The sequence below is a fragment of the Anolis carolinensis genome, chromosome 1 (assembly GCF_035594765.1).
Source record: "Anolis carolinensis isolate JA03-04 chromosome 1, rAnoCar3.1.pri, whole genome shotgun sequence".
NCBI classification, from domain to species: Eukaryota; Metazoa; Chordata; class Lepidosauria; order Squamata; family Dactyloidae; genus Anolis; species Anolis carolinensis.
Window position 1 is genome coordinate 315224414 of NC_085841.1, and position 13803 is coordinate 315238216.

A 13803-nucleotide genomic window follows, 5' to 3' on the forward strand; every position below is an offset into this window, starting at 1 on the left:
ACGTTCCAGCATTTTGTCAACGATATCTTCCAGGACTATCTAGATCGGTTCTTGATCATATACCTGGACGATTTTTTGGTGTTCTCTAGATCACAATCGGAGCATGAGAAGCACGTCAGGATGGTGCTACAACGATTGTGGGATCATGGACTATATGCCAAGTTGGAAAAATGCGCTTTTGATCTACAGGAGGTAGACTTCCTGGGATACCGTGTCTCGCCACAAGGGCTCTCAATGGACCCGGCAAAGGTTTCAGCAGTATTGGAATGGCGGGCGCCAACCAACAAGAAAGAAGTGCAACGTTTCTTGGGGTTCGCGAACTACTACCGCAAATTCATCCCAGACTCTGCCCGCTGGTCTGACCCCATCACCAGCTGCATCCGTGGAAAACAGCCTTTCCGCTGGACGGAGCAAGCAGAGAAAGGGTTCCAGCAACTAAAGAAGTTGTTCACGACCCAGCCAATTCTACAGCACCCTGATCCTAAAACCCCTTTTGTTGTGCAGGCTGACGCCTCCGATGTGGCAATTGGGGCTGTGCTCATGCAACCAGTGGGAGAACATCTCCATCCTTGTGCCTTTTACTCCCGTCAACTAACAGCCCCAGAGAGAAACTATACTATTTGGGAGAAGGAACTTTTGGCCATAAAGGCAGCCTTTGAAAATTGGAGGCATTGGTTAGAAGGGGCCAAATTTCCCATTGAGGTTCATACTGACCATCGTAATTTGGAACATCTAAGAACGGCCCGCAAGTTAAATCAGAGGCAGCAGCGCTGGGCTTTATTCTTTGAGCGTTTTGACTTCCAGATCCATTATGTAACCCCAGCTCAGACCAAGCAAGCAGATGCACTATCACGGAAACCAGAGTATGCTGCAGGACGCAGAGAAACCTTTGAATCTCGATTGCTGCAACCCGAGAACTTTGCCACGCTCACAGTGGGAAACACCAAATCCACTCCAGTTGAACCAACTACCTCTACTCCAGGACCCCTTTGTGCTCAAGAAATTAGAGCCAGTCAACAGGCGGATGCCTGGGCTCAAGATCAAATTCGCCAAGGACTACGTTTTCCTTTCTCACTTAAGGATGGGCTGTTATGCTACAGAAATCATGTCTACATCCCTCCAGGACCAGGCAGAGAAAAGGCACTTCATCTATGTCATGACTGCAAGCCAGCAGGACATTTTGGACTTTTCAGAACCATACATTTGATCCTACGGGATTTCTGGTGGCCCAAGATCCGCAAGGATGTGGAGAAATATGTCAATACCTGCCCGGTATGCCAGCGTTCCAAGACAAGAAGGGAAAAGCCCTCAGGGCTACTGCATCCCCTTCCTTCTCCATCTCGTCCATGGGAGATAATTTCTGCAGATTTTATCACCGACCTACCACCCTCCCTTGGATATACCACAATCCTAGTGGTGGTGGACCTTTTCACCAAATTGGCCCACTTCATTCCTTGTGATGGCCTTCCCACGGCCAAACAGACTGCAGATCTATTCCTTCAGCATATTTTCCGGCTACATGGATTGCCCAAGAGTTTGGTCACTGACCGTGGATCTCAATTCACCTCTCGATTCTGGAAGGCACTACAGAAACTATTGGGCATAGACTCTCGTTTATCCTCAGATCACCATCCCCAAACGGATGGACAAACGGAGCGCACCAATGCCACTTTGGAACAATACCTTCGCTGTTATATAAACTATCAACAGGACAATTGGGCTTCCCTATTACCTCTGTCAGAGTTTGCCTACAACAACGGTGTCCAGGCTTCAACCAAGGAAACCCCGTTCTTTGCGAACTACGGCTTCCATCCACGTTTCTTTCCTCCTGTCATTGAAATCTCAGAAGTTCCTGCGGCAGAGGACTGGCTGCAGGAACTCTCAGCGGTGCAACAACTATTGCTCCAACAACTGGACCAAGCCAAGGAGGACTATAAACGCCACGCTGACATTCATCGCCAACCGGGCCCCGAAATCAAGGTAGGAGATCGGGTTCTGCTGTCCACTCGCTTTTTGCCCTCCCACCGTCCCTGCCGGAAGCTAGATGCCCGTTTCATTGGTCCCTATCCAGTGGTGGCGCAACTTAACCCCGTGACTTTCAAACTCCAACTTCCGTGCTCTATGCGCATTCATCCAGTGTTTCATCGCTCCCTGCTCCTTCCGGCGGATGGTGTACGCCCTGATGCAGACCGGCCGGCCCCCACTCCTGTTTTGGTGGACAGGGAGGAGGAATTCGAGGTTCAGGACATTTTGGATTCTCGTTTCCACCGCCGCCGCCTTCAGTATCTCATTGACTGGGTAGGTTTTGGGCCCGAGGAACGCTCTTGGGAAGACGCTTCTACAGTCCATGCCCCCGACTTAGTCCGCCGCTTCCATCAGGCCTACCCTGCCAAGCCGCGGCCCCGCACCTTGGGAAGAAGGCCCTTTTTGGAGAGGGGCCTTGAGGAGGGGGATAGTGTGATGACTCATGGGCCATGTAGTCCCGTTCCTAGTACTATTGTGGCAGATGAAGAGGACAACTTGGGTTTCCCACCGTTTCAGCCAGAATTGGAGCCCTTGCACCTGCAAGATGTTTGCCCACAAGAAGTCAGCCAAACAAGCCTTGAGCAGAAATCTCCCCCGTTTTCTCACCGGGATAATTATAATCGAGATAGCGGCGCTAGGGAGGCGAATCGCAGAAGCGCCAGAATTGCTGCCAGACAATTAGCTGATTAAGCCTGTTTCCCTTGGGAAATCTTAAGGAGTCATGCATCTGGACACAGTATGGGTTTCACTTCTTGTTCCCCAGGGAAAGTGTTCCTTGGCGGGAAAACAAGATCCTATATAGGTGTTTAACCGCAAGGGAATCCTTACGGAGTCAATTCGTCAGCTTCGGGAGCGAGGTCGTGTGTGGACTCGCTATTCCTGTTCCTTGTTTCCAGGACCTTGTTCTTGTTCCAGCCCTGCCTTGTTTCCCCGGACCTTGCCACGGACCTCGCCACGGACCCTGTTCTCGTCTCTTGCTTCTTGTTGCCTTGAATCAAGCCTTGTTTGCCAAGAATCTATTTTGCTCTCCAGCCTTGTTGTCAAGCTCCATTGGACTAAAGGACCTTGTCATTTCCCCACACTTGCTTGGCAAGGTGTGTGTTTCGGTTATTGGATTATAACTTTGGACTCTAATATCTCATATTGGACATTGTTTTCCTGGACTATATTTGACCTTTCCTGAAAGGTCTACTTCTGAACTATATTCTTCACTTGTTTTTATTGACTTTATATATTCCTTTAATAAAGATATTAGATAGATTCTGGTCTCTGCGCATGGTTATTGGTGCTCTGCAGCCTGGGTCCTGACATATTTTCTCTTTTCATATGTGTGATTTTTCCACACCGTCGCTAGTGATTTATACTTCACCACCACATGAAGAGGTGTGCATAGTTTTTGCCTTACAAGAAGTACTCAAAGCACAGTCCTTAATATGGGTGCCTTTGTTCCAGTTGGATAGGATCCACTTTGTATCGAGTATGAAAAACAGGTTGCTTCTTCTCCCCACCTTGTCTTTTAGAAAACACTTTGTACTTTCAACTTAAATGCCTAGGAGTGGAACATTTGGTGGGAAAACAACATTAATTTGATTTCTCCAGAGACCGTAGTTTGGAAGGCGAAGGAAGCTTAGCTTCTTCAGGAAAGTTTTAGCGGGTATGTTGTTCCCTGTATTTGGTTGGTGTGAGTGTTCATGATCACCACAGTTCAATTGTCTATGCCAAAGGAAGATTTTTAATTTCTAGCAATCATGCATCCTGAAGACAATCTGATCCTGTTTCAGAATGTTAATGAGCAATCAAGAAGTGACATGCCTGGCTCAGCTTTCAAAGATGAGCAACAGAACTCTGATTCTGCCTTCTTTTGTTATTCTGGATTAAAAAAACCCACAACTATCAAACATCACATTCCTTTCTGTGTTGTAAAATGTTCTTCAGACTTATTAACTGCCTTGTATCATACTCAGAATGTTCCTCTCCATATTTTTAAAAAACAGTTGTGGACCCTGCAAGATTCAATAAAAGCACTGCTTTTTTCTCATATGACTTCTCAGCAGACTCCCAAAGACATGTCAACCTACTATTTACAGGAGAGATCTAACACAGAACTTGTGCAGCTATTGTTAGACCACCCTAAATCTTATAGTTAGCCTTAAATTCAGTAGAGACACTGAATCTTTAAAACTTACCTAGAGATTGACATGCCATTCAGAGGTATAGTTTTGTTGACAATCATGAACATAAATGTTTTCTGGCCAACAACTATTTATTCACATAAACTTTAGGGATCTCTTCACATAGGGCAAAAATGCCTCGTTTTGCCACTTTATTTCATGGTTTAGATGTGGCCTGCTGTGCTCCATCACACACCCCACCCACTTTCCTCTCAAAGTAGAGGCAATGCACCAAAAGGCACTTTGTCCCTCACCACTAGAAGAAAAGTGTTGTTCAGGTAGCTCCAATGGAGGTACCCACACTTTCCTCCACAAATCCTTGTGTGATGGCAAAAAGGGTGGCAGGGCAATATGAGTTGCCACTCTTTTTGCCGTCTGATGGGGGATGGAAAGAGTGCTAATGTGCCCTTTCTCACCCCCACCATGTGATGAGGGGAGGTGGGTGCACGGGGCATCATGAGCCACCCCTCATGCCTTCCCTTTCACCGGTAAAAGCAGGCGAAATGGCATGGCCCAAAAGGGTCATGTAACAAGGTCATAGGAAGAACTTCTGGATTGTATGAGTTCTTCAACAGTAGAAAACACTTCCTGGGATTGTGAAGTCTCTTTTCCTGGAGATGTTTAAACGGAGGTTGTATAGGCCCTGTGGTTACCTCCGACTATATATCTGTGGGCTCAAATTCAGTAACACTGACTTCCAATCTCCTTGGAAACAAGGTTTCTGATTTTTACTATACACATCCCTAAACTGTCCCTCCTTTTGCCTTTGCACAAAGAACTCTGAGAATGGAGTGGCTCAGATGATACATGACAGTGCTCTTCAACAACAAATCCTTTGGCAGGGCAAGATACTTTTGATTGTGGTTTCCCATGCAAATTATATCCTCTGGGTTAAAAACTAATATGATTGTCCAAATGTGTACTTCATCACAAGCTATGTCGCATCTCATCCCATTTATCAAAACTGTGTCATATGATTTTTATCTGACTCAGCTCTTCATTTTGGCACAGGACACAGTTAAACACATGGGCCCACACATGGTTATCTTGGCATCAAAAATAAGTGAGAAAACTGATGTGACTCCACTGTGCCACAGGGAGAGATGGGAAATAATAATAATAATAATAATAATAATAATAATAATAATAATAATAATAATAATAATAATGGGAAAGTGCCAATGTGACATGGAGCAGATAGGGCAGAGGAAAACTTGATTGTGCACCATGGTGCAAGAATTTCAACGGCACCCTCAAATCACAATGCTTACAGAAAAGGATTGTGTGAAGTCATTGAAGCTATCTTCTGCATCTATTCATGTGTTTGCAAGGTAGTAGATCAAAAGTGCTACGGCAATGGTTTGCGGTGGATTATTATTGATTGCTATCAGTGTTTTTCTCTCTCTAAGTCTCTTTTAATTTATTGGTCTTATCTCTAGATTTGTTTAATGTTCTGTTGGCTGGCTGAATCCCATCATTAGGTCTACAATATCTCTATATTTATGCAACATATGAAAAAACAGAAAGTAATAGTTGCCTTTTGTAAATCAGTGGTAGAAGCCTGGTGAACCAGATTCCATAATCTGGATTCTGATTTTAGGTCCAGAACAGATCGGCTGGGTCAGAGGTGATGCAAACTCAATCAGTTCCAGATCAAATGGCTAAAGTAAATCTGGAGACCTGTACATAGTCCTAATTTTAAGTGTTATTTAATTCAGATACTACCCTGTTTCCCCGAAAATAAGACATCCCCAGAAAATAAGACCTAGTAGAGGTTTTGCTAAATTACTAAATATAAGACCTCCCCCGAAAGTAAGACCTAGCAAAGTTTTTGTTTGGAAGCATGCCCAACGAACAGAACACCAGAGCATTCAGGATCGGTAAATGTACAAACCATAGATTGTTGTACATGTAAATAATGGTAGTAACAAGAAATTCTTGATAGGATTCAGAGTTTGTCTGGTTATGCTGGTTTGTGATGACAACTACTGGCCAGTATGTAATAAATGTTATTTTTTTGTTCAACCATAAATCTGAATTCTTCTTCATGGAAAAATAAGACATCCCCTGAAAATAAGACCTAGCGCATCTTTGGGAGCAAAAATTATTATAAGACACTGTCTTATTTTCGGGGAAACAGGGTAGTAAAGAGATGTTATGTTCTGTGATAGAATGAAGTTATATGATACAAAATGTACATGTGTGTGTATATGGTTAGTTTTCAAGATGAAATTTTATTGTAAAATACGTACATTTGTTTGTATTCATGTCCTACAAATGTATTTTCCATACCAATACACAAAACAAATAAATATGTACATTAATTTTTTTACCAATATTTGTGTTAAAATTGGTCACTAATTGATACAAAAAGATTATTCAAAGGTGAATTCTTACATAGCTTAATAACGGTTTTTAGTTAACTTATCTATGTAATCATATGTTACAGGACCTCGTATGACACTGGGAACATATGCAAGCTCCTTGTTTTGTGTGTTTTAAAATATCTGTGTTCCTTCCATTTATGTTGGTCATCTAATTCTATTGCGAATGTACAATTGCTGGCGGGAACACTCTGTCAATGTGGGAAATCTTTGTTTATAAGCAATCAAAACATACTTTTTCCAAACAGGAGAAGATGTAAGGAGATATCCGTATCAAAAAAAAGTTTAGGCAGCATCACCACATGTCCATGGCAACTTGATGCTTCTATTCCAAAGTGCACGACGTGATCAAAAGTCCTGACTTAACCATTCCACTATTCTGAATTCCAAACTGATGTCATTTGACAAATTTCACCATATTGCTTAGGAAGTTATGGATTAGAGTGGAAATATGTGTGCAATGTGGCAAGGATAGTGGTGTCTTTTGGAACCAGACCGAGTATGTTCTGTACTTGATAGAAAATGACTATATACTTTCATTTAAAATTATGTAACTGCAATTATTTCATAGGTTACTTATTTTCAGGAATATGCCCCATGAGCCTATCTTCATATGTTCCTGATTTGAACGAATACAATTACTTCACAATACAACATGTATTGTGATCTTTGATCGGCAACACCAGCCACAACAGTTGGAAGACTCCTACATTACTGTTAAGCTAGTTTTCCACTATCAGGTCCAGGAAAGTGACAACTATATCCTCAACTAGCAATACAGTCAGCCCTCCACACTTGTTATTGGGAGTTGGCCATAGAGTCATGCTGGACGACCTAGAAAGTCCTAAAGAGTTATTCTCTTAAGTAAAAAAGTGTTTTTTTATTCATATTTTTTCTACCTTCACAGCGGTCCTGCTCCCCTAACACTAATGAATATGAGGGATGATTGTACAATCAAAGTTACAGAAATTGTGGTAGGGACAAAACCCCATGTAGCAAAACAGGCAGATGTATTCAAATAGTTTCTGGTAACTTCACCATCACCCATCAGTCAACAAACTGGCAATGGCTTCCACATTACACAAGTGTGAAAGATACAGTATAATTCATATTTGCCATAAAACTTATTTTGGACCTGCTGTTGTAGGTTGTTTGTTTGATGGCCATTAGGGCTGTCTCTGTTATGCTTCCCAAACTGAAAATACAAAATTTAGTAGCAAATAGTGGGATCCTACACTTCGGGCAGTCATGCCGGCCACGTGACCTAGGAGATATTTACAAACAATGCTGGCTCTTTGACTTAGTAATGGAGATAAGCACCAGCCCCCAGAGTCGGACTCAACTAGACTTAATGTCAGGGGAAAACCTTTACCTTTACTTAAAGTCAGGGGGAAACCTTCGGGAAGTTGATTCTGTTTCATTATATGCTGCAAATTGCTTTAACAAGTTTAAAAAGTCACAGTTAAGTTTTCATGAATGCCAACCTCATGTCATTATCAACATTTAATCTGTTTCTTGTTTTGGTTTTCAGTGGCAAAAGCATTGAAAATCTGTTCTCACAGAGATGTGTAGAAACAAAGGAGAGTAAAACTCAAAATGCAAGTATGGTGATTTTTGGATTATGTGATTTTTTGTTTTCCCTTTAAAAATAATTCATAGTTTACCACTGCCCGGTGACTTCAGAGAAAACCCTTTGTGGCCCTGTTTGGGATCACAACCCATGGGTTGGGAACCACTGAACTAGAAGATAATTTCCTACTTCATGTTGCATTCTAATAGGTTTGTTGGCTGTTGAGTGATTTCTTGCCATAATGGCACTCTGGTTGTTTCGATAGCACCTCCTGAGAGTAAGATGATGAAGCACTCGACATATCTCTTATTATGAGTGATTTCTAGAAAAAAAGTGGTTTGATTTGCTGTCTCAGGCAGGATAGCCTGTTCCTCTTCAATATAGATCCCAGTTTGCAAGAAAGCTATTGTATAAATAAAGTGTTGGATGGGTAGGTGAGCTATGGTGCCTCAACGTTCACTGTTTCAAGCTGGGGGGTAATTGCCCAATAGGAGATTTGGCAGACTCAGGCTGTTCAAATAGGAAGTGTCCATGTGTTTCATTTTGCTGTTGTGTTGCACATTCCAGTGCTGCAGATTTCAATAAGGTTGTTGACTTTATTATTCTATTAGTTAAGCATGATGCCTTTCCCCCCGAGAAGGAGGGCACTAGATCAAATGAATTATGGCAACTGGCTAAATATAGGGTGTGTGTGTGTGTGTGTGTGTGTGCATGGTATAAGAAATTCATGAGACAAAGGGAAATGATTACTGTGAAAGGGAACACTGGGAGTATAAAAATAATTCTGCACACAAAAATATGTATTGTTTGTGTTACTTAAATAATTGAAATAGTGAGACAGTGCAGCACTCATGAGATAACTTAATGCAGAAACATGAATATGTGTACGTGTAAAATGTGCTGGAAGGATATCATCAGTTCTTTCTTGACACTGAACTTCATACAACTGTAAGGGTTAACTTTATATATGTGTATTGCTTGGGCAGCTCCTACAGTATATGGAGATTAAACTGTATACCTCTGGCTAAATTTATCTAAAGGAATATTCCAAACCAAAAATTGTGGAGTGAGCATCAAAAAGGCTGTTGTGCTTTGGGGATGTCAAGAGATAACATGATTCTTTGGAAAAGGCAATGATGCTTGGTAATGTAGACAGAAATTGGAAAAGAGAAAGTCTGTATTACAGATGGATTTATTAAATCAAGGAAGCCACAGACCTCAGTTGATAGTCAATGACTGAGTTTATTGGAAAACTCCCATTCATTGGGCTACCAAAGCTGATTTGATAGCAAATGACAGCAACAACAAATGTAAAATTGAGCGAGTCTTTAGAAAATGCCTATTCAAAAATTTTACCAGAAAACATTGTGTCTATGGCAACGTGCCTTCAAGTTACTTGTTAACTTGTGGAGACTCTATGAATTTCATACAGTTTTCTCAGGCAAGAATTATTCATAGATGCTTTTTCCAGTTGCTTCCTCTGAAATATAGGTCTCTTTTACACTGCCCTATATCCCGGGATCTGATCCCAGATTATCTGTTTATCCCAGATTATATGGAAATACTTACTCATATAATCTAGTTCAAAGCAGATAATCTGGAATCGGATCCTGGGATATAGAGCAGTGTAGATCCAGCCCTGGTCTATAGCACTTGCTATCCATAGGCAATCTCTAAATCAAGTCCTAATCAGGATTGAACCTGTTTAGCTTCTGAGATCAGACAAGTTCTGGTACCTTAGGAAATTTAGTAGATTGTGTTGTACAAAAGCCAAAGAGACTATTTGTCTGTGTCTCCAGTGGAATGAATTCATTTATGTCTGAACACACTCTGCTGCATAAAAATAAAAAAAATAAAGGTTATAATAACACTTTGAGGATTGCTAACATTTGAGAAATGGCTTGTGTTTTGGCAAAACTGATGAGTAAGCATCATTCCATGTGTATTGTAAGACATCCTGGGCATGAAGTATCAACAATTTTATTCTGAGTTGGCTATGGGAAAATGGACACCAAGCTATAAACTAAATATAGATCATTCATTATTCAGTGGCAAAATCTGACACATTTTTCCTGGAGTCACATTAAATATTTTGTTTGTCTCCATTTTTAAAAGACAATATTTTTTATCAGGAAATAGCCAAGGTTTAATTGAAAAGCCCTTAGATATTATTACACTGGTAAAGAACATTTTTCTCTAAAGGGCAGAATGTAGCAGCTGTTAAGTCCTTTGTAGCATATTGATTTCAGCAGAAATCTATGGGACTTAACCGTGCTTAACTTAGTTGAGGTTCCACCCAAAGTTTGCAATGTAGTACTTTTTGAAAGACATAATTCTTTCAAGTCTGACCTAAAGTAAAACCACTAAGAGGCAAAAAACTTTAGACAAGATCCTGAGGCATATTGGCTGGAATTCACAATTGCAGTTGCAAATGCATCACCTAGTGCTAGGCATTCATAACTGCTTCAACTGCCTATCTGATCTGTCTGTGCACATGGAATACAAAGGAGGTGATGCCATCTTGTCCTTTGTCTCAAACAGAAAAGGTCAAGGTCACTTGGTGAATTTCTTGGCTCAGGAGGGACTGGATCTTTTAAAGCCCAATTCAAGACATTGACTACTTCATCCCAATATAGATGGCCATCTATGGTAATAAAAGGGTTGCTCTTATGGGTACACTCAATAGAAATAATGTGTGATCACTATCAAGGGATCAAGGCTATGCCAAGGATAGGCAAAGTATGATCCATGGTTTGTATGTGAACCCTGGCATCCCAAAGTGTGATCTTCCAAAATCCCACTAAGCCCCCAGGACCACAAACATTAAAAAAAAACTTTCCTCCAATTTTCAGCCCCCCCCCAAAAAAACTGCCCCAAAACTTCAAAACAGCTGAAAATGTAGCAGATTTAATCCCCATGCCCTTGAGCAGACATGTGCAAACCCAGAGGCATGGGCCAGATATGGCCCTTTGGGCTCTTGCCTCAGGCCCTATCCTGGGCCCCAGCCATGTGGGATTGAGGAATAATAATTATTGATTTGGTTTTAAGATAAAATAAGAAGAGCAATCTAGGCACAATAATTCTTATGAAATCAGACATAATACTCCTGGGCACTAGTTTCTAAAGCTGTGTTGTTGTTATGTGCCTTCAAGTCATTTCCAACTTATTGTGACCCTAATTCTTGGCAAAATTTGTCCAAAGGGGCTTGCCTTTGCCTTGGTCTGCAACTGAGAGAACATGACTTGCCCAATATCACCAGTGGGTTTCCATGGCTGAGTGGGGATTTGAATCCTAGTCTCCAGAGTAGCAGTTCAATGCTCCAGCTACTATGCCATGCTGGCTTATAACTTGTCTGTTAGCTGTTTTGTAACCTTATGAAAATATTAAAGCTGCATATCATATGTAAATGAAAACACTTTTTCAGTTTTTCTGAAAACATGTAAGGTGGGTCATAATGGCAAGCAAAAGTTTTTTTTAATAAAACAGGTAGATGTCTTTGAAATAGTTGATCTTTAGTCTTTGATTTCATGCACTAAATCCACCAGCTGTATAAATGTGAGGTCAAGATGTTTTTTCCCTTCTTTCTACGAAGCTTTGAACACACATCCACTCCCCCTTAAACTGCTTACTTGACTATGCTCACTGCAGCTAGACTTCCTCCTATAAACATATTCTCCTTAATGCACCTATACAGGTGAGGGTTTTTGCCAGCTGAAAGTTATATGAAAGATCCTTTCAGTGAGTCGGCCACTGGAGAGAAACATTCTTGATGTCTAGCCCTTCAGCATTGCAACCTGTCTAAACAAACACCAAGTTCAGATCAGAGCCTATGGACAGAGAATAACCTTTTCCACAAACAGTGTGTGGCTTTCAAAGCCATTCCAGTAACTATGTTGTCTTTTTCTCTCCCCTCCCCTCCCCTCATACTTTTGGGAGATGTGGTGCATTTCATACCTTTCCTCAAAAGGTTCTTTGATGCATTTCAATCTTTCTGCTGCTCCCAGACAGGAATAAGCTGGAAGGGACTTCTGTTGCAGTTCCAAAAGGTTACAGTTTCAGGTCAAGCTGAGACAGGATCCACAAAGTTTTGCCAAGGCCGTGTATGATCTCCGATTGCCCTCTGAACACCCACAGCCCTGTATCTGATGTGCCGACACGCATCACACTGCGCTGCTGAACTCTTTGGCTTGCCGAAAACCGGGGAGGGGGCCTGCTTCAGGGACTTTTGTTCCTCTGATTCATACTGGAGGGTTTCCAAATGTCTCTGACCTGTATTTGAAAAGGAAAAGAAATGCAAAGTATTTTCCCTTTCATAAAGTCCAAAAGGAACATGTCTCAATAAAAGAAGCCTTTAGAAAACTCATAATGACTTTTTCACTACGAGTCTATTTCTAAACTGCTGCTTCAACAGACTTCCATTGCCCCTACTGAAGTTAAAGTAAGTCTGTTTGCACAGCTTTACAAGTTGATAGATTCCTAGAAACACATTTGGATTCTGTGAAGGCCAGTGTAGCTGAACGCCTTTTCAGAAATCTTCAGGATTTCCATTTTCATAGGAACATTTCAGTCTTTATTGAAAGTCCCGCTGCCCACTTGAAGTCCAGCCACTTGCTTTTGTTGTGTAATTTTTGCAGTGAAAAAACAACAACACCTTGATTCTGCTAAAGCAGGGGTCCCCAAACTTTTTAAACAGGGGGCCAGTTCACGATCCTTTGGACCGTTGGAGGGCTGGACTATAGTTGGCCACCGAGCAATAATAATTAATAATAATAATAATAAGGATTGGAAGAGACCCCTTGAGCCATTGAGTCCAATCCCCTTCTGCCTTAGTGCACAAAAGGAACAAGCAAAGCACCCCCTGACAGATGGCTTCCCAGCCTCAATGTTAATAATAATAATAATAATAATAATAATAATAATAATAATAATAATAGACCCTTGGGCCATTGAGTCCAATCCCCTTCTGCCTTTGTGCACTGAAAGAACAAGCAAAGCATCCCTGACAGATGGCCTCCCAGCCTCAATGTTAATAATAATAATAATAATAATAATAATAATAATAATAGACCCTTGGGCCATTGAGTCCAATCCCCTTCTGCCTTTGTGCACTGAAAGAACAAGCAAAGCATCCCTGACAGATGGCCTCCCAGCCTCAATGTTAATAATAATAATAATAATAATAATAATAATAATAATAATAATAATAATAACTGCAAAAGGCCACCCTACTGGGATCTGCGCGCATCATCCAAAAATATATCACACAGTCCTAGACACTTGGGAAGTGTTCGACTTGTGATTTTGTGAAATGAAATCCAGCATATCTATCTTGTTTGCTGTGTCATACAATAAAATAATAATAATAATAATAATAATAATAATAATAATAATAATAATAGACCCTTGGGCCATTGAGTCCAACCCCCTTCTGCCTTTGTGCACCGAAAGAACAAGCAAAGCACCCCTGACAGATGGCCTCCCAGCCTCAATGTTAATAATAATAATAATAATAATAATAATAATAATAATAATAATGAAGAGTGTTGGAAGAAACCCCTTGGGCCATTGAGTCCAACCCCCTTCTGCCTCTGTGCACCAAAAGCACAAGCAAAGCACCCCTGACAGATGACCTCCTAGCCTCAATATTAATATT

General features: G+C 41.3%; 1 long non-coding RNA gene across 1 annotated transcript in view; it reads right to left on the minus strand.

Moving 5' to 3' along the window:
- Positions 1 to 13803, minus strand: part of LOC134295319 (uncharacterized) — a 174120-nt gene that overhangs the window by 29090 nt on the left and 131227 nt on the right. The window contains exon 3 of the long non-coding RNA XR_010001861.1: positions 12105 to 12419. This is a non-coding gene — a long non-coding RNA (uncharacterized LOC134295319). The remainder of the gene's footprint in view (positions 1 to 12104; positions 12420 to 13803) is intronic.